At 46.8% G+C, this 18,975-nt stretch overlaps 1 pseudogene; it reads left to right on the top strand.

Moving 5' to 3' along the window:
- The first annotated feature begins 143 nt into the window (after window positions 1-143).
- LOC115184558 (phosphoinositide 3-kinase regulatory subunit 4-like) overlaps window positions 144-18,975 on the top strand; it is a 29,548-nt pseudogene continuing 10,716 nt past the window's right edge.

The raw sequence follows: 18,975 nt of genomic DNA, 5'->3' as shown, positions 1-18,975 counted from the left end.
AAGCAACAAACAAAAAAACATGTAGACATCTCACATATTGCTTTCACAGCTAGCTGTGTTTTGAAAGTGAAACGTAGAACCGGAAGTGACGCTGGTTTATGTGTCTATGCATTCTGCGGAGGGATATTATTTTTATTTTTTTATCTTATTGGATTTTACAGGAAATGTTACTTTCCTTCAGCTGTCAGCTGAACTCACGGAACAAGCTAAATCTCGACGCTCAATTTATATTTTTTCAAATGGAGTCGTCTTAGCAAAATGCATGGGGATGACATATTAGAACCGATTAAGTTAGCTAGATGCTAACCAGATACGAAGCCAAACAGCACTACACCGCATCTCAACCATCTGGTAAACAATACCCTGCACTGTAATTTCATCAACGTCACGTGCATTTGTGTTCTATTTGTATTGTAAGTATATCAAACTGTATGTACTATTCGGTTGTTATGCATGTTCTTTCTTTGTTTAGTAGACTAACATATTCATGCGCATGACAATGGTAAGTTGCACTGCCATCATCACAGTATACCTTACATGATGAGGCAATGCATATGATCCCATTTTCATGGCATAGTAAGTAGCACTAAACGAGTTTGAAAGCAGCTAACTAGATATCAATTTGTAGCCAGTACTGTAGCCACAGTTATTATTTACCTAGCTATGTTATTTACATTCATACATACCGTTGTTGTTATACATACCCGCAATAACATCTGCTAAACATGTGTGTGTGACAAATAACATTGGATTTGATAGCCCATTTGTGGTTGCTCTCTGTAATTGTGTAGCAAATCCTTTTCATAAAGCTTTATTTAGTACATGATTTGTCATGCAACGCTTTATTGTATGGGAAGGGTTTCCGGCTAGATGTATTGTTTATTTTGAGCCGGGTAGTTTGGATACTGGATGCTGATTGGCTAAAACAGCATTCAGCCGTGTGTATGAGAGATCATATACCACGGATATTACAAAACATTTATTTTACTGTTCAAATTATGTTTGTAACTATTTTATAATAGCAATAAGGGACTTTGGGTGTTTGTGGAATATGACCAATATACCACAGCTAAGGGCTGTATCCAGGCCTCTGCTTTGTGTCTTGCATAGAACAGCCCTTTGCAATGGTATATTGGCCATATACCACACCCCCTCGGTCCTTATTGCTTAATTATGCAATAGGTGGGAAATTACTTTAGGTTGTATTGGCTGATCTGAGAGCCATTCAAAACTGTTATGATCATTGAATCTGTTTTAGTTTTTCTTATTTTTGGCAAGTGTTTGATTGTTCATGTCTATGTCAACCCAGGACCTTGGTCAGAGTGTAGCAGAACCATGGGGAATCAGCTGGCAGGGATCGCTCCTGCCCAGATCCTATCTGTCGACAGCTACTTCTCTGACATCAATGATCACGAGTACGACAAGAGCCTGGGCAGCACGCGCTTCTTTAAGGTGGCCCGCGCCAAGCACAGGGAAGGCCTGGTGGTGGTGAAGGTGTTTGCCATCCAGGACCCATCTCTACCTCTCACCAGCTACAAGCAGGAGCTGGAGGAGCTAAAGATCAGACTACACTCGTGCCAGAACTGCCTGCCCTTCCAGAAGGCCTCCCTCACTGAGAAAGCAGCCATCCTCTTCCGCCAGTACGTCCGGGACAACTTGTATGATCGCATCAGCACGCGACCCTTCCTCAACAATGTGGAGAAGCGCTGGCTAGCCTTCCAGATCCTCACGCCGTAGACCAGGCGCACAAATCAGGCGTGCGCCACGGTGACATTAAGACAGAAAACGTGATGGTGACCAGCTGGAACTGGGTGCTGCTCACAGACTTTGCCAGCTTCAAGCCCACCTATCTGCCTGAGGACAACCCAGCTGACTTTAATTACTTCTTTGACACGTCTCGACGGAGGACATGTTACATCGCCCCCGAGAGGTTTGTGGATGGGAGTATGTTCACCACAGAGAGCGAGCCAGAATACCCCTCTGGTGGACCTCACCAGCAACAGCCAGAGGAGCAGGGGAGAGCTCAAACAGGCAATGGATATCTTCTCAGCAGGTAACTTTCATAGCTGAAATATATTTTCTGTTTAGGGGCAATAGAGAGATATAAGTGGATGCCATGGACTGCCAATTTACTAGTAGTTGAATTATCGACATTGAGAGTGTTTAAACATCTAATGTACATTCCCCTTCCCTGGCTGTTATTTCATGTGTATTTTAGGTTGTGTGATCGCAGAACTCTTCACAGAGGGAGTACCACTGTTTGATCTCTCCCAACTTCTGGCGTATCGCAAAGGACACTTCCAGACAGAGCATGTTCTCATGAAAATAGAAGACCATTACATCAGAGAACTAGTAATAGTCTATATGTTTATCTTCACGTGAAGATGTTCTTGTGAAATACTAAATTCATCCTGAGCACCAATTCTTAAGGGTACCGCAGTCTCCTGGTAACCACCAAAACCCTCTTTCGCCTCCTAGGTGGCCCAGATGGTGCAGCGGCAGCCGGAGAAGCGTCTGACTGCGGAGGAGTACCTGAAGCAGCAGAGAGGTAACGCCTTCCCAGACATCTTCTACACCTTTCTGCAGCCCTACATGGCCCAGTTTGCCAAGGAGACCTTCCAGTCGGCAGACGAGCGTGTGCTGGTCATCCGCAAGGACCTGGATAACATCCTCCATAACCCTCCGCGGGGGAGGGCCAGGCGGGTCGACGGAGAAGCCTGAGAAGGGGGACCAGGAGTCGAGTGTGGTGTCGGCCAAGGAGGAGCAGGGTCTGGTGGTGCTGGTGTCTGTCATCACCTCCTGCCTCCAGACGCTGCGTTCCTGCGACTCCAAGCTGGCGGCTCTGGAGCTGGTGCTGCACCTGGCGGGCCGCCTCAGGGTGGAGACGCTGCTGGACCGCATCACGCCATACCTGCTGCACTTCTGCAGCGACCTGGCGCCACGGGTTAGGGCTCAGGCCGTGCGCACCCTAGCCAAGGTGCTGGCGCTGGTGAAGGAGGTTCCCCGTAACGATGTCAACATCTACCCAGAGTACATCCTGCCGGGCATCGCCCACCTGGCGCAGGACGACGCCACCATCGTCAGGCTGGCATACGCAGGTCAGTTGGGTTGACAATGACCACGGGTCGCTTTAAATATGATTACACACTTAATTGTCCAAAGGTTGACAGTATTTATGTTGTTTGTAATGCCTATCCATTCGCTCTCTCCTTTTCTCAGAGAACATAGCCCACCTGGCTGAGACAGCTTTGCGTTTTTTAGAGCTCGTTCAGGAGAATAACCTGAATATGGAGCACGACTTGAATGGGGAGGACACAGAGGAGATCCTCCACCCCAACGAGAACTACGACTCTGGTAATTTTAAGGCCTCCTCTCTCTCAAATATCAGAGGAGGTAGAGGTTTATCACCGAAACAGGGATACTGAATGCCCACCTGACGCTCCCTTGGAAAATTATATTCTGTTCTGACTTCCTGTTCCTCCTGACAGAGCTGCAGGCGCTTCATGAGATGGTGCAACAGAAGGTGGTTACGTTACTGAGCGACTCGGAGAACATCGTCAAGCAGTCTCTGATGGAGAACGGCATCACGCGGCTCTGTGTGTTCTTCGGCCGGCAGAAGGCCAACGACGTGCTCCTGTCCCACATGATCACTTTCCTGAACGACAAGAATGACTGGCACCTTCGGGGAGCCTTCTTCGACAGCATCGTGGGTAAGGGGCAGGACTGTGCCACAGACATGGTGCCCACACTTAGTCACTCAAATATGCTAATGGCAAAGTGGATGTGTACATGCAGGAAGTCTCCGAGATACAGAGATCCTAGAATATATTTTCTCTTCAATGACCCGTCTTTCGCGTTCCACTCTCTCCTGCCTCCCCCTCTCCCCCTCCTTTTGGTTTCTGTCTTTTAATTTTCTCTTTTACTCTCCCTCTTTCATCTCTCTCTCTTCCTCTTTCCATCTCTCTCTCTCTCCCTCTTTCCATCTCTCTCTCTCTCCTTTCCCCCTCTCTCTCCCTCTCTTTCCATCTCTCTCTCTCCCTCTCTTTCCATCTCTCTCTCTCCCTCTCTTTCCATCTCGTCCCTCTCTTTCCATCTCTCTCCCTCTTTCCATCTCTCCCTCTTTCCATCTCTCTGTCCCTCTCTTTCCATCTCTCTTCCTCTTTCCATCTCTGTCCCTCTTCTTCCATCTCTCTTGTCCCCTCTCTTCCATCTCTCTCTCCTTTCCATCTCTCTCTCTCCCCCTCTCCTTCTTCTCTCTCTCTCTCCTCTCTCCTCTCCTCCCTCTTTCTTTCATTCATTCCTCCAGGTGTGGCGGCCATACGTGGGCTGGCAGAGCTCATCCATCCTGAAGCCCCCTCCGCCGCAGGGGTCTGAGTGACGCGGAGGAGTTTGTCATCTACACGGCCTCAACTCTCTCACCACTGCATGTGCCAGCTGGGCCTGCTGCAGAAACCACACATCTACGAGGTTTGTCAGTGATATCGGTGGATGGGGTAGAGAGGAGCTTAGAGACGGCAGGGGAAGGATAGTGTTGTTACTATACTATGTAAAAAAGGCACTTTTTGTGATGAACTTTTCCCCCTTATTTGAAAGCCCCCATTCCTGTGCCACCCCCACCGTGGATCCGCTACGGGGCGGTGGCTTCATCACCGTGGTGGCCCAGCATCTCAACATAGCAGACGTCTACTGGCAAACTGATGCCTCACCTCAACACTTCTCATCACCCAGCCCATCATACAGGTAAGACTTCACTACACAAGCTCACTTACCATCTTCACATGTAAACACATTGAAAGAATCTCCCAGACTCTTATTACATTATGTTATGTGGTGCTATTCTATGGTGTGCTGTACTTTGCTATGCTAGGTTATGGTGTGCTGTACTGTGCTATGCTATGTTATGGTGTGCTGTACTGTGCTAGGTTATGGCGTGCTGTAATTCCTATGTTATTGAGGTGCTATGTTTTTGTGTGCTGTATTGTGCTATGTGTATGGTGTGCTGTGCTATGTTATGGTGTACTGTACTATGTTATTGTGTACTGTGCTGTGTTATGGTGTGCTGTACTGTGCTATGTTATTGTGTGCTGTGCTATGTTATGGTGTGCTGTGCTATGGTATACTGTACTATGCTATGTTATGGTGTGCTGTAATCTGCTATGTTATGGTGTGCTGTTCTATGTTATGCTGTGCTATGTTATGGTGTGCTATGTTATGGTGTGCTGTACTATGTTATGTTATGGTGTGGTATGCTGTACTGTGCTATGTTAATGAGGCTGTGTTTCCTCTCAGATTGATAAAGAGATAGTACTGCGGAGTGTGCTGAAGGAGCCAGTGAGCCGCTCCATCTTCGACTACTCCCTGCGCTCCAAAGACATCGCCAGCCTCTTCCGCTCACCTGCTGCTGCGGCAGAAGAAGCGCAGCGGCTCACTCCCAGAATGCCCCATTCCGGAGGACCCCGCCATCGCCCAGCCTGCTTAAGAAACTGCTCTCTCAGGTCAGAGGGTGGGTGGTGATGTCTCGACATTACATGGATGGGATAATGCACAAACGTATTGACCATTATTGTTATGATGATGATGATCACAACGATAGTGTAATGTTATTCTAGGGGATGACGGAGGCTGAAGAGGACAAGCTGCTAGCACTGAAGGACTTCATGCTCAAGTCCAACAAGGCCAAGGCCAACATGGGAGACCAGAGCCACCTGGGGAGGCAGTCCAGAGCGGGGTCATTGACTGGCCACGCTGGGCATCATGGGACGCCAGGTGGACCTGGTCAAACCTAAACAGGAGGCCGAGGACCAAGAGAGGTAGGTGACGCCACTGACACCTGGTGGTCACAAAGTACACCCCTGTAATAGCAGAGAGGGTACACAAACACCAAAGGCTGCATGTACACAGGACAGCCAATTCTGACTTTTGCCCAATTATTGAAGAAACATTTTTTGAAATGGGCTGCCTGTGTAAACACAGCCAAGTTGACCTTAGCCCTTAAAACACTTGTGTGTAGACACTGAAAAGATTGGATAGGTTGTATATTAGTTTATATATTTTCACCATGTTTGATATCAATGACCCTGTCATTATCTGTTTGCAGACTTCATCGCCACAGCATCTGGTATATGTGCTGGTGGGTTTAGCCTGTAATGATGTGCATAACAAATAATCCCATCCAGACATAATTTCCCCCAGATTACCCACATCGCCTCATACATTTAATATCAGTAGATGGGTTTAAACTGCATCAGGACAAGCAGAGTTTTCATCATTTTGTCATTACCTCTGTGGCTGTCTACACACGACAGAGCAGTACATGTTAGTGTTCAGTTCAGTCAAAACCTTTATTTGGCTATTCCTGCCGGCAGCACAACATACATCTACTTTTTCCCTGTAGTCAAAATAAAATGTCCGACTGGCCTTGAGTTTTGTTAACATACCAGGCCAGACCTCCCCGTAGGGGCATCACGTTTGTTTAAAAAGACGTGTGTGCTCTCTGGCAGTAGTGTAAACAATGGATCTAAGGCCCTAGTCTAAGTAACACTATACCAGTTAACTCCCATATGTGTCTAGGCTCCATGGTATTCAATAGAAAGTATTATTCAAGGACACACTGAAAGATTGTGTTGTGTATATACGCCATAGGATAACAGATACAGTATATTAACATCTAACCTGTTTGGCGTTTTGGAGTGTTTTTTTCATAGGCACTGTTAGTAGCTTGTCTGACACAATTTACCGTGGGCTAAAAGTGATTGTGTGTTGCAGCTGGTATGTTTCAATCGCATGGAACTGTCCTTTTTGGAGTGTTGGACTGCTGCTGGTGACTAATTTAACTACTCACTCTAACATGTCCTGTGATTAGCATCTCTCCCATCTCCCAACTGCTTCATGTAGTCTGGTGGTCTTAAACCTGTTGTATCTGCATTGGCCTTCAACTCCTTTTTAAACGCCCTGCCGTCTCCCGTTAGTATTTTCATTAGATATTTGAAGCCGTAGTTGCCTTCTCCAGTGGCTTATTGGGAATAGCTGAAAATAGGCAGCCCCCTTCAACTTAATGGCTATTCAATCCATCAGTCAAGCTTTTGACCTCCAGTGCTGAATGCTTTTAACTGGTGTTTCTTAGCTTTTTCTGTTTCTCTTTCTCTCTTCAGCCCGGAAACCACCAAACAGGACTCCAACATGAATGAAGAGTGGAAGAGCATGTTTGGCTCTCAGGAGTCAGCGGCTACGGCACCACAGCCCCCCACGGGACAGAACGGGTTAACCTATGATGTCTGCTAGAATAAGGGGGGGGGGGGGGGGCGAGGGTTGAATGATGATTGATATACTAATTGATATACTAATTGATTTATTTTATAGCCTGGTCCAGTCTGCTAGTCTACCTTCTATCTCTGTACTCCACCAGGTGCCTGAAGGGGCAGGGACTCAGACCAGGAAGACCACAGCCTCCCCTGGTGTCCCTGTGGGGCAGTCTGCAGGCGCAGTCTCCACCTACCAGCGTCGTCTCAACACGTGCAAGGCGGAGCTTCAACATCTGGTGCAGCAGAAGAGGGAGCAGTGCAGCGCAGAGCGCATGGCCAAGCAGATGATGGAGAGCGCTGAATGGGAGAGCCGTCCGCCTCCGCCAGGTAAAGTAGTGCCACTTGGACAGCAAAGGTTAGTCCATAATGACTCCACAAGGGATTATTTTTTGGTCATTATATTATTGAATATACCACTAGAGGTGTGTTTCTTGCCAATTTGGACTAAGCACAGCAGTGTCAACAAGCAGTAGGGTTAGTCAGGGCCCCTCCACATCCACATTGTGTTGTGGTTTTGTTCTGCAGGGTGGCACCCTAAGGGTCTTCTAGTGGCCCACCTCCATGAGCACAAGTCTGCTGTCAACCGTATCCGTGTGTCAGACGAGCACTCCATCTTCGCCACGGCCTCCAACGACGGCACCGTCAAGGTCTGGGACAGCCAGAAGATGGAGGGCAAAACCACCACCACCAGGTATGCCAACCAAATAGTAACCAATAACCAACCAGTTAACCAAGTAGTAACCAATAACCAACCAGTTAACCAAGTAGTAACCTAATTATTTATTTATTTATTTCACCTTATTTAACAGGTAGGCAAGTTGAGAACAAGATCTCATTTACAATTGCGACCTGGCCAAGATAAAGCAAAGCAGTTCGACAACACAGAGTTACACATGGAGTAAAACAAACATACAGTTAATAATACAGTAGAAAAATAAGTCTATATACAATGTGAGCAAATGAGGTGAGATAAGGGAGGTAAAGGCAAAAAGGCCATGGTGGCAAAGTAAATACAATATAGCAAGTAAAACACTGGAATGGTAGATTTGTAGTAGAAGAAAGTGCAAAATAGAAATAGAAATAATGGGGTGCAAAGGAGCAAAATAAATACAGTAGGGGAAGAGGTAGTTGTTTGGGCTAAATTATAGATGGGCTATGTACAGGTGCAGTGATCTGTGAGCTGCTCTGACAGCTGGTGCTTAAAGCTAGTGAGGGAGATAAGTGTTTCCAGTTTCAAAGATTTTTGTAGTTTGTTCCAGTCATTGGCAGCAGAGAACTGGAAGGAGAGACGGCCAAAGGAGGAATTGGCTTTGGGGGTGACCAGAGAGATATACTTGCTGGAACGCGTGCTACAGGTGGGTGCTGCTATGGTGACCACTGAGTGGAGATAAGGGGGGACTTTACCTAGTAGGGTCTTGATGATGACCTGGAGCCAGTGGGTTTGGCGACGAGTATGAAGCGAGGGCCAGCCAACGAGAGCGTACAGGTCGCAGTGGTGGGTAGTATATGGGGCTTTGGTGACAAAACGGATGGCACTGTGATAGACTGCATCCAGTTTGTTGAGTAGGGTATTGGAGGCTATTTTGTAAATGACATCGCCGAAGTCGAGGATCGGTAGGATGGTCAGTTTTACGAGGATATGTTTGGCAGCATGAGTGAAGGATGATTTGTTGCGAAATAGGAAGCCAATTCTAGATTTAACTTTGGATTGGAGATGTTTGATGTGAGTCTGTAAGGAGAGTTTACAGTCTAACCAGACACCTAGGTATTTGTAGTTGTCCACATATTCTAAGTCAGAACCGTCCAGAGTAGTGATGCTGGACAGGCGGGCAGGTGCAGGCAGCGATTGGTTGAAGAGCATGCATTTAGTTGTACTTGTATTTAAGAGCAGTTGGAGGCCACGGAAGGAGAGTTGTATGGCATTGAAGCTCGTCTGGAGGGTAGTTAACACAGTGTCCAAAGAAGGGCCAGAAGTATACAGAATGGTGTCGTCTGCGTAGAGGTGGATCAGAGACTCACCAGCAGCAAGAGCGACATCGTTGATGTATACAGAGAAAAGAGTTGGCCCAAGAATTGAACCCTGTGGCACCCCCATAGACACTGCCAGAGGTCCGAACAACAGGCCCTCCGATTTGACACACTGAACTCTATCAGAGAAGTAGTTGGTGAGCCAGGCGAGGCAATCATTTGAGTCTGCCGATGAGGATGTGGTGATTGACAGTCGAAGGCTTTGGCCAGGTCAATGAGTACGACAGCACAGTATAGCCTTCCCTGTGGCTCAGTTGGTAGAGCATGGTGTTTGCAACGCCAGCATGGTGTGTGCAACGCCAGGGTTGTGGGTTCGATTCCCACGGGGGGCCAGTACAAAAAAATGCATGAAATGAAATGTATATATTCACTACGGTAAGTCGCACTGGATAAGAGCGTCTACTAAATGACTAAAATGTAAATGTTTCTTATCGATGGCGGTTACGATATCGTTTAGGACCTTGAGCGTGGCTGAGGTGCACCCATGATCAGCTCTGAAACCAGATTGCATAGCGGAGAAGTTGCGGTGGGATTCGAAATGGTCAGTAATCTGTTTGTTGACTTGGCTTTCGAAGACCTTAGAAAGGCAGGGTAGGATAGATATAGGTCTGTAGCAGTTTGGGTCAAGAGTGTCCCCTCCTTTGAAGAGGGGGATGACAGCAGCTGCTTTCTAATTTTTGGGAATCTCAGATGACACGAAAGAGAGGTTGAACAGGCTAGTAATAGGGGTTGCAACAATTTTGGCAGATCATTTTAGAAAGAAAGGTTCCAGATTGTCTATCCCGGCTGATTTGTAGGGGTCCAGATTTTGCAGCTCTTTCAGAACATTAGCTGAATGGATTTGGGAGAAGGAGAAATGGGGAAGGCTTGGGCGAGTAGCTGTGGGGGGTGCAGTGCTGTTGACCGGAGTAGGGGTAGCCAGGTGGAAAGCATGGCCAGCCGTAGAAAAAATGCTTATTGAAATTCTCAATTATAGTGGGTTTATCGGTGGTGATAGAGTTTCATGTCCTCAGTGCAGTGGGCAGCTGGGAGGAGGTGTTCTTATTCTCTATGGACTTTACAGTGTCCCAGAACCTTTTTAAGTTTGTGTTGCAGGAAGCAAATTTCTGCTTGAAAAAGCTATCCTTGGCATTTCTAACTGCCTGTGTATATTGGTTTCTAACTTCCCTAAAAAGTTGCATATCACGGGGGCTGTTCGATGCTAATGCAGAACGCCACAGGATGTTTTTGTGTTGGTTAAGAGCAGTCAGGTCCGGAGAGAACCCAGGGCTATATCTGTTCCAGGTTCTACATTTCTTGAATGGGGCATGCTTATTTAAGATGGAGAGGAAGGCATTTAAAAAAAATAACCAGGCATCCTCTACTGACGGGATGAGGTCAATATCCTTCCAGGATACCCGGGCCAGGTCGTTTAGAAAGGCTTGCTCGCTGAAATGTTTCAGGGAGCGCTTGACAGTGATGAGTGGAGGTCGTTTGACCGCTGACCCGTTATGGATGCAGGCAATGAGGCAGTGATCGCTGAGATCTTGGTTGAAAACAGCAGAGGTGTATTTAGAGGGCAAGTTGGTTAGGATGATATCTATGAGGGTGCCCGTATTTACGGCTTTGGGGTGGTACCTGGTAGGTTCATTAATAATTTGTGTGAGATTGAGGGCATCAAGCTTGGATTGTAGGATGGCTGGGGTGTTAAGCATGTCCCAGTTTAGGTCACCTAGCAGCACAAGCTCTGAAAATAGATGGGGTGCAGTCAGTTCACATATGGTGTCCAGATCACAGCTGGGGGCCGAGGGTGGTCTATAGCAGGCGGCAACTGTGAGAGACTTGTTTTTAGAGAGATGGATTTTTAAAAGTAGAAGTTCAAATTGTTTGGGTACAGACCTGGATAGTAGGACAGAACTCTGCAGGCTATCTCTGCAGTAGATTGCAACACCGCCCTCTTTGGCCGTTCTATCTTGTCTGAAAATGTTGTCATTAGGGATGAAGATTTCAGAGTTTTTGGTGGACTTCCTAAGCCAGGATTCAGACACGGCTAGGACATCCGGGTTGGCAGAATGTGCTAAAGCAGTGAATAAAACAAACTTAGGGAGGAGGCTTCTAATGTTAACATGCATGAAACCAAGGCTATTACGGTTACAGAAGTCATCAAAAGAGAGCGTCTGGGGAATAGGAGTGGAGCTAGGCACTGCAGGGCCTGGATTCACCTCTACAGGTACAGAGGAGGAGGAGGATAAGGGTACGGCTAAAAGCTATGAGGATTGGTCGTCTGTGACGTCCGGAATAGAGAGTAAAAGGAGCATGTTTCTGGGGGCGATAAAATAGCTTCAAGGTATAATGTACAGACAAAGGTATGGTAGGATGTGAATACAGTGGAGGTAAACCTAGGCATTGAGTGATGATGAGAGAGATATTGTCTCTAGAAACATCATTGAAACCAGAAGATGTCATAGCATGTGTAGGTGGAGAAACTGAAAGATTGGATAAGGTATAATGAGCAGGGATAGAGGCTCTACAGTGAAATAAGCCAATAAACACTAACCAGAACAGCAAAGGACAAGGCATATTGACATTAAGGAGAGGCATGCTTAGCCGAGTGATCAAAGGGTCCAGTGAGAATTAGACAGCTAGCCAAGCCATAGGTAGCAAGCTGGCAGAAGATGGAGGGAGGTCTGTTTTTAGCCACCTCGTGCGTTTCCGTCTGTAGATTAGTGGGGTTCCGTGTGGTAGGGGGGGACCAGTTCAATTGGCAAAACAGTTATAGTGGTCCAAGAAAATTGTCCGATAGACCTATTCAGATAGCAGCCGATAAGACAGCTAACGATTAGCGGGCTGCAGATGGGCGTTCAGGTTACGTTGCGACGGAGGGGCCAGTTGGATAACTCCCTCGGGCAGATAACGTCGGTAGTCCAGTCGTGAAGGCACGATGGGGCTCCGCATCGGCAGTAAAACGGGTCCGGATAGGTGATTGTAGCCCAGGAGTGGCTGATGGAACTCTTCAGCTGGATAATAACCAACCAGTTAACCAAATAGTAACCAATAACCAACCAGTTAACCAAATGGTAACCAATAAACAACCAGTTAACCAAGTGGTAACCAATAAACAACCAGTTAACCAAGTGGTAACCAATAAACAACCAGTTAACCAAGTGGTAACCAATAAACAACCAGTTAACCAAATAGTAACCAATAACCAACCAGTTAACCAAGTAGTAACCAACAACCAACCAGTTAACCAAGTAGTAACCAACAACCAACAAGTTAACCAAGTAGTAACCAACAACCAACCAGTTAACAAAGTAGTAACCAGTTAACCAAGTATTAACCAATAACCAACCAGTTAACCAAGTAGTACACAACAACCAACCAGTTAACCAAGTAGTTGTGGTTTCTTCCCCTTTTTTTGTTGAGTGAGACAGTACAAGTGGCAGCAACATGCTGAATTGTGAGGGCAATTTACATTTAAGTATTACAATTGGCAATACTAACTTAAACACAGTATACAACAGATATAGTCAAAGGAAGATGGAAGTACAAAATAATGTTCATCAACTGTTCAGCAGGCAAAGCGTGGTTGGGATGATGCTGCAAACGAAACACTCAGTCCTGCAGTGGATCAGCTCCAGTTTAGCTAAAGCTGGAACCAGTTAACTGGTTGGTTATTGGTTACTACTTGGTTAACAGCTCCAGTTTAGCTAAAGCTGGAATCTGTAGCGGTGAAACTGACACGTCCGCTCGCAGTATTACAACAACAAAGACGTTACTTCAAACATATTTTGCACATCATTGGACGTGTGACAGAACAGCAGATTATGTACTCGGATTTTTGTTCACCACGATGCAGAATGCTCCTCTGCCACATTAAAAAAAAAATAATAATAATAAACCCGCCTGCGGCCACCAGTGGTGCTGCTTCACTTTATGCAGATCTCAGCTTTAAGGAGTGGCTCTGGGTTAGACTTAGACCATCATTGGGGTGGGTTAGGCTTAGACCATCATTGGGGTGGGTTAGGCTTAGATCATCATTGGGGTGGGTTAGGCTTAGATCATCATTGGGGTGGGTTAGGCTTAGATCATCATTGGGGTGGGTTAGGCTTAGATCATCATTGGGGTGGGTTAGGCTTAGATCATCATTGGGGTGGGTTAGACTTAGACCATCATTGGGGTGGGTTAGACTTAGACCAACATTGGGGTGGGTTAGACTTAGACCATCATTGGGGTGGGTTAGACTTAGACCATCATTGGGGTGGGTTAGACTTTGACCAACATTGGGGTGGGTTAGACTTAGACCATCATTGGGGTGGGTTAGACTTAGACCATCATTGGGGTGGGTTAGACTTAGACCATCATTGGGGTGGGTTAGACTTAGACCATCATTGGGGTGGGTTAGACTTAGACCATCATTGGGGTGGGTTAGGCTTAGACCATCATTGGGGTGGGTTAGACTTAGACCATCATTGGGGTGGGTTAGACTTAGACCATCATTGGGGTGGGTTAGACTTAGACCAACATTGGGGTGGAAGCATATGGCGGAAGGGATCGTATTTTAGAAGTGTTCTTACGAAGGATCTTGAGACTTTTCTTGACTTTCTTGAGGCTGTGTGTGTTGATGGCAGGTCCAGATTGGTGTGTGTTAATGGCAGGTCCAGATTGGTGTGTGTAGTTGGTAGGTTCAGATTGGTGTGTGTGTGTGTGTGTGTGTGTGTGTGTGTGTGTGTGTGTGTGTGTGTGTGTGTGTGTGTGTGTGGATGGTAGGTCCAGATTGGTGTGTGTGTGGATGGTAGGTCCAGATTGGTTTGTGTGTGTTGATGGCAGGTCCAGATTGGTGTGTGTGTAGATGATAGGTATTCCTTAAAGAGGTGGGGTTTCAGGTGTCTACGGAAGGTGGTGATTGACTCCACTGTCCTGGCGTCGTGAGGGAGCTTGTTCCACCATTGGGGTGCCAGAGCAGCGAACAGTTTTGACTGGGCTGAGCGGGAACTGTGCTTCCTCAGAGGTAGGGAGGCGAGCAGGCCAGAGGTGGATGAACGCAGTGCCCTTGTTTGGGTGTAGGGCCTGATCAGAGCCTGAAGGTACGGAGGTGCCGTTCCCCTCACAGCTCCGTAGGCAAGCACCATGGTCTTGTAGTCGATGCGAGCTTCAACTGGAAGCCAGTGGAGAGAGCGGAGCAGCGGGGTGACGTGAGGGAACTTGGGAAGGTTGAACACCAGACGGGCTCCGGCATTCTGGATCAGTTGTAGGGGTTTAATGGCACAGGCAGGGAGCCCAGCCAACAGCGAGTTGCAGTAATCCAGACGGGAGATGACAAGTGCCTGGATTAGGACCTGCGCCGCTTCCTGTGTGAGGCAGGGTCGTACTCTGCGAATGTTGTAGAGCATGAACCTACAGGATGGGGTCACCGCCTTGATGTTAGTGGAGAACGACAGGGTGTTGTCCAGGGTCACGCCAAGGTTCTTAGCACTCTGGGAGGAGGACACAATGGAGTTGTCAACCATGATGGCGAGATCATGGAACGGGCAGTCCTTCCCCGGGAGGAAGAGCAGCTCCGTCTTGCCGAGGTTCAGCTTGAGGTGGTGATCCGTCATCCACACTGATATGTCTGCCAGACATGCAGAGATGCGATTCGCCACCTGGTTATCAGAAGGGGGAAAGGAGAAGATTAATTGTGTGTCGTCTGCATAGCAATGATAGGAGAGACCATGTGAGGATATGACAGAGCCAAGTGACTTGGTGTATAGCGAGAATAGGAGAGGGCCTAGAACACTTAGGTTGGAGTCATTAAAACTCATTTTTCAACCACTCCACAAATTTCTTGTTAACAAACTATAGTTTTGGCAAGTTGGTTAGGACATCTACTTTGTGCATGACACAAGTAATCTTTCCAACAATTGTTTATTGTGTGATTGTAATCTGTTAATTGTTTATTGTAATCTTTCCAACAATTGGCTGTGTGTGTTGATGGCAGGTCCAGATTGGTGTGTGTAGTTGGTAGGTTCAGATTGGTGTGTGTGTGTGTGTGTGTGTGTGTGTGTGTGTGTGTGTGTGTGTGTGTGTGGATGGTAGGTCCAGATTGGTTTGTGTGTGTGGATGGTAGGTCCAGATTGGTTTGTGTGTGTGTGTTTGGATGGTAGGTCCAGATTGGTTTATGTGTGTGTGTGTAGATGGTAGGTCCAGATTGGTTTGTGTGTGTGTGTTGATGGCAGGTCCAGATTGGTGTGTGTGTAGATGATAGGTTCAGATTGGTGTGTGTGTGTGGGTGGATGGCAGGTCCAGATTGGTGTGTGTAGTTGGTAGGTTCAGATTGGTGTGTGTGTGTGTGTGTGTGTGTGTGTGTGTGTGGATGGTAGGTCCAGATTGGTGTGTGTGTGTGGATGGTAGGTCCAGATTGGTGTGTGTGTGGATGGTAGGTCCAGATTGGTGTGTGTGTGGATGGTAGGTCCAGATTGGTGTGTGTGTGTGTGTGTAGATGGTAGGTCCAGATTGGTGTGTGTGTGTGTGTAGATGGTAGGTCCAGATTTGTATGTGTGTAGATGGTAGGTCCAGATTGGTTTGTGTGTGTAGATGGTAGGTTCAGATTGGTGTGTGTGTGTAGATGGTAGGTTCAGATTGGTGTGTGTGTGTAGATGGTAGGTTCAGATTGGTGTGTGTGTAGATGGTAGGTCCAGATTGGGGTGTGTGTGTGTGTGTGTGTGTGTGTGTGTGTGTGTGTGTGTGTGTGTGTGTGTGTGTGTGTGTGTGTGTGTGTGTGTGTGTGTGTGTGTGTGTGTGTGTGTGTGTGTGTGTGTGTGGATGGTAGGTCCAGATTGGTGTATGTAGACGGCAGGTCCAGATTGGTTTGTGTGTGTTGACGGTAGGTCCAGATTGGTTTGTGTGTGTAGACGGTAGGTCCAGATTGGTGTGTGTGTAGACGGTAGGTCCAGATTGGTGTATGTAGATGGTAGGTCCAGATTGGTGTGTGTGTAGACGGTAGGTCCAGATTGGTGTATGTAGATGGTAGGTCCAGATTGGTGTGTGTGTGGACAGTAGGTCCAGATTGATGTATGTAGATGGTAGGTCCAGATTGTTGTATGTACAGTTGAAATTGGAAGTTTACATACACTTAGGTTGGAGTCATTAAAACTCATTTTTCAACCACTCCACAAATTTCTTGTTAACAAACTATAGTTTTGGCAAGTTGGTTAGGACATCTACTTTGTGCATGACACAAGTAATCTTTCCAACAATTGTTTATTGTGTGATTGTAATCTGTTAATTGTTTATTGTAATATTTCCAATTGGCTGTGTGTGTTGATGGCAGGTTCAGATTGGTGTGTGTAGTTGGCAGGTTCAGATTGGTGTGTGTAGTTGGTAGGTTCAGATTTGTGTGTGTGTGTTTTCAACCACTCCACAAATTTCTTGTTAACAAACTATAGTTTTGGCAAGTCGGTTAGGACATCTACTTTGTGCATGACACAAGTAATCTTTCCAACAATTGTTTATAGACAGATTATTTCACTTATAATTCACTGTATCACAATTCCAGTGGGTCAGAAGTTTACATACACTAAATTGACTGTGCCTTTAAACAGCTTGAAAAATTCCAGAAAATGATGTCATGGCTTTAGAAGCTTCTGATAGGCTAATTGACATCATTTGAGTCAATTGGAGGTGTACCTGTGGAAGTATTTCAAGGCCTACCTTCAAACTCAGTGCCTCTTTGCTTGACATCATGGGAAAATCAGCCAAGACCTCAGAAAAAAATGTGTAGACCTCCACAAGTCTGGTTCATCCTTGGGAGCAATTTCCAAATGCCTGAAGGTACCACATTCATCTGTACAACAATAGTACGCAAGTATAAACACCATGGGACCACGCAGCCATCATGCCGCTCAGGAAGGATACGCATTCTGTCTCCTAGAGATGAACATACTTTGGTGCGAAAAGTGCAAATCAATCCAGAACAACAGCAAAGGATCTTGTGAAGATGCTGGAGGAAAAAGGTACAAAGGTATCTATATCCACAGTAAAACGAGTCCTATATCGACATAACCTGAAGGGCCGCTCAGCAAGGATGAAGCCACTGCTCCAAAACTGCCATAAAAAAAGCCAGACTACGGTTTGCAACTGCACATGGGGACAAAGATTGTACTTTTTTGAGAAATGTCCTCTGGTCTGATGAAACAAAAATAGAACTGTTTGGCAATAATGACCATCGTTATGTTTGGAGGAAAAAGGGGCTTGCAAGCCGAAGAACACCATCCTAACCGTGAAGCACGGGGGTGGCAGCATCATGTTCCCAAGAACATGTTCCCAAGATGGCGTAGCAGTGCAGACGTGTTTTGGTCGTCCTCTCGTGTACTTTTGTATTTTTCATCCTTTTTTGTATACATTTCGATTTTTATTTTCAATCTCTTTCCATTTTAACTCAATGATACCTTCCGGTGACCTGCCTCGCCCAATGTGATACAGAACCGCTATTATTTAGAATTTTTAGACCTTATAGCAAGAGCCACCTAGCCATCAGAAGCTAACCAGCTAATTTGGCTACAAGCTATTTAGTCATTGTTAGCCACTGCTAGCGGCCTTTACCTTCTGCACAGATACCAGACCTTTTTTTTAGCTTGGATAATACTCACCAGCCTACCAGTATCGGACTGTCTCTCCACTACAACGCCGGATTCCTCCCGTAATCCCTGAACCATTACTCCTGATCTTCACAGCTAGCTAGCACCCACTGAGTTACCCAGTACCGAAGCTATTCCTGAGGCCCAACTCCAGGCCTGCTCAGTTGTTCACCCCAACCCCACCCAAACACGGCTAGAACCCACTACTCCACCGGATCCTTGCCGTAAGCTCTGGACCTTGGCACCGGATCACCGCTGCTACCGAGTGGCTATAGTGGCTAATGCCCCATGCCCTGAAGCTAGCACCAGGTAGCCATGAGCCAGGCGCATCCCCCGGCTAGCAAACTAAATTACTACATCTACAATACCTCTTTCACCATCTGGCTTGGATCCTTTGTCAACACGGCGCCCCGCCGCGCCACCACGACTGGTCTGCCGACGAATACTCCATCCGCTGTGCCTCCAACTGGCCTCCGTCGGACGTCGGAGCAGACGCTTCTACTAGCCCCGGGCTACTAACTTTAAGCGCCGTGTCGCCCGCGTGCTAGCGTAGTAGCGACTACTCCGCGGCCTCCCTGTTCCATCTACCGCTGCCCCCTGGACCCTATGATCACTTGGCTACATAGCTGATGCCTGCTGAACTGTCCATTAATCATGGTACTCCATTCTGTTTATTATTTGTTTATCTGTCGGCCCCAGCTGCGAACTCGGGCTGTGTGTGTAGTTAACCGACCCTCTCTGTCCAGTCATCGCCATTTTGCCTGTTGTTGTTGTTGTTTTAGCTGATCAGCTGTTGTCTCACCCGTTGTTGTCTAGCTAGCTCTCCCAATCAACACCTGTGATTACTTTATGCCTCGCTGTATGTGTCTCTCAAATGTCAATATGCCTTGTATACTGTTGCTTAGGTTAGTTAATGTTTTAGTTTACAATGGAGCCCCTAGTTCCACTCATACCTCTGTTACCTCCTTTGTCCCACCTCCCACACATGGGATGACCTCACCCATTATAACCAGCATGTCCAGAGATACAACCTCTCTTATCATCACTCA

Source organism: Salmo trutta, chromosome 3 (assembly GCF_901001165.1).
Source record: "Salmo trutta chromosome 3, fSalTru1.1, whole genome shotgun sequence".
Lineage (NCBI taxonomy): Eukaryota > Metazoa > Chordata > Actinopteri > Salmoniformes > Salmonidae > Salmo > Salmo trutta.
The sequence above is the reverse complement of the archived record's forward strand: the minus strand, read 5'-3'. Positions and strand labels throughout refer to the sequence as shown.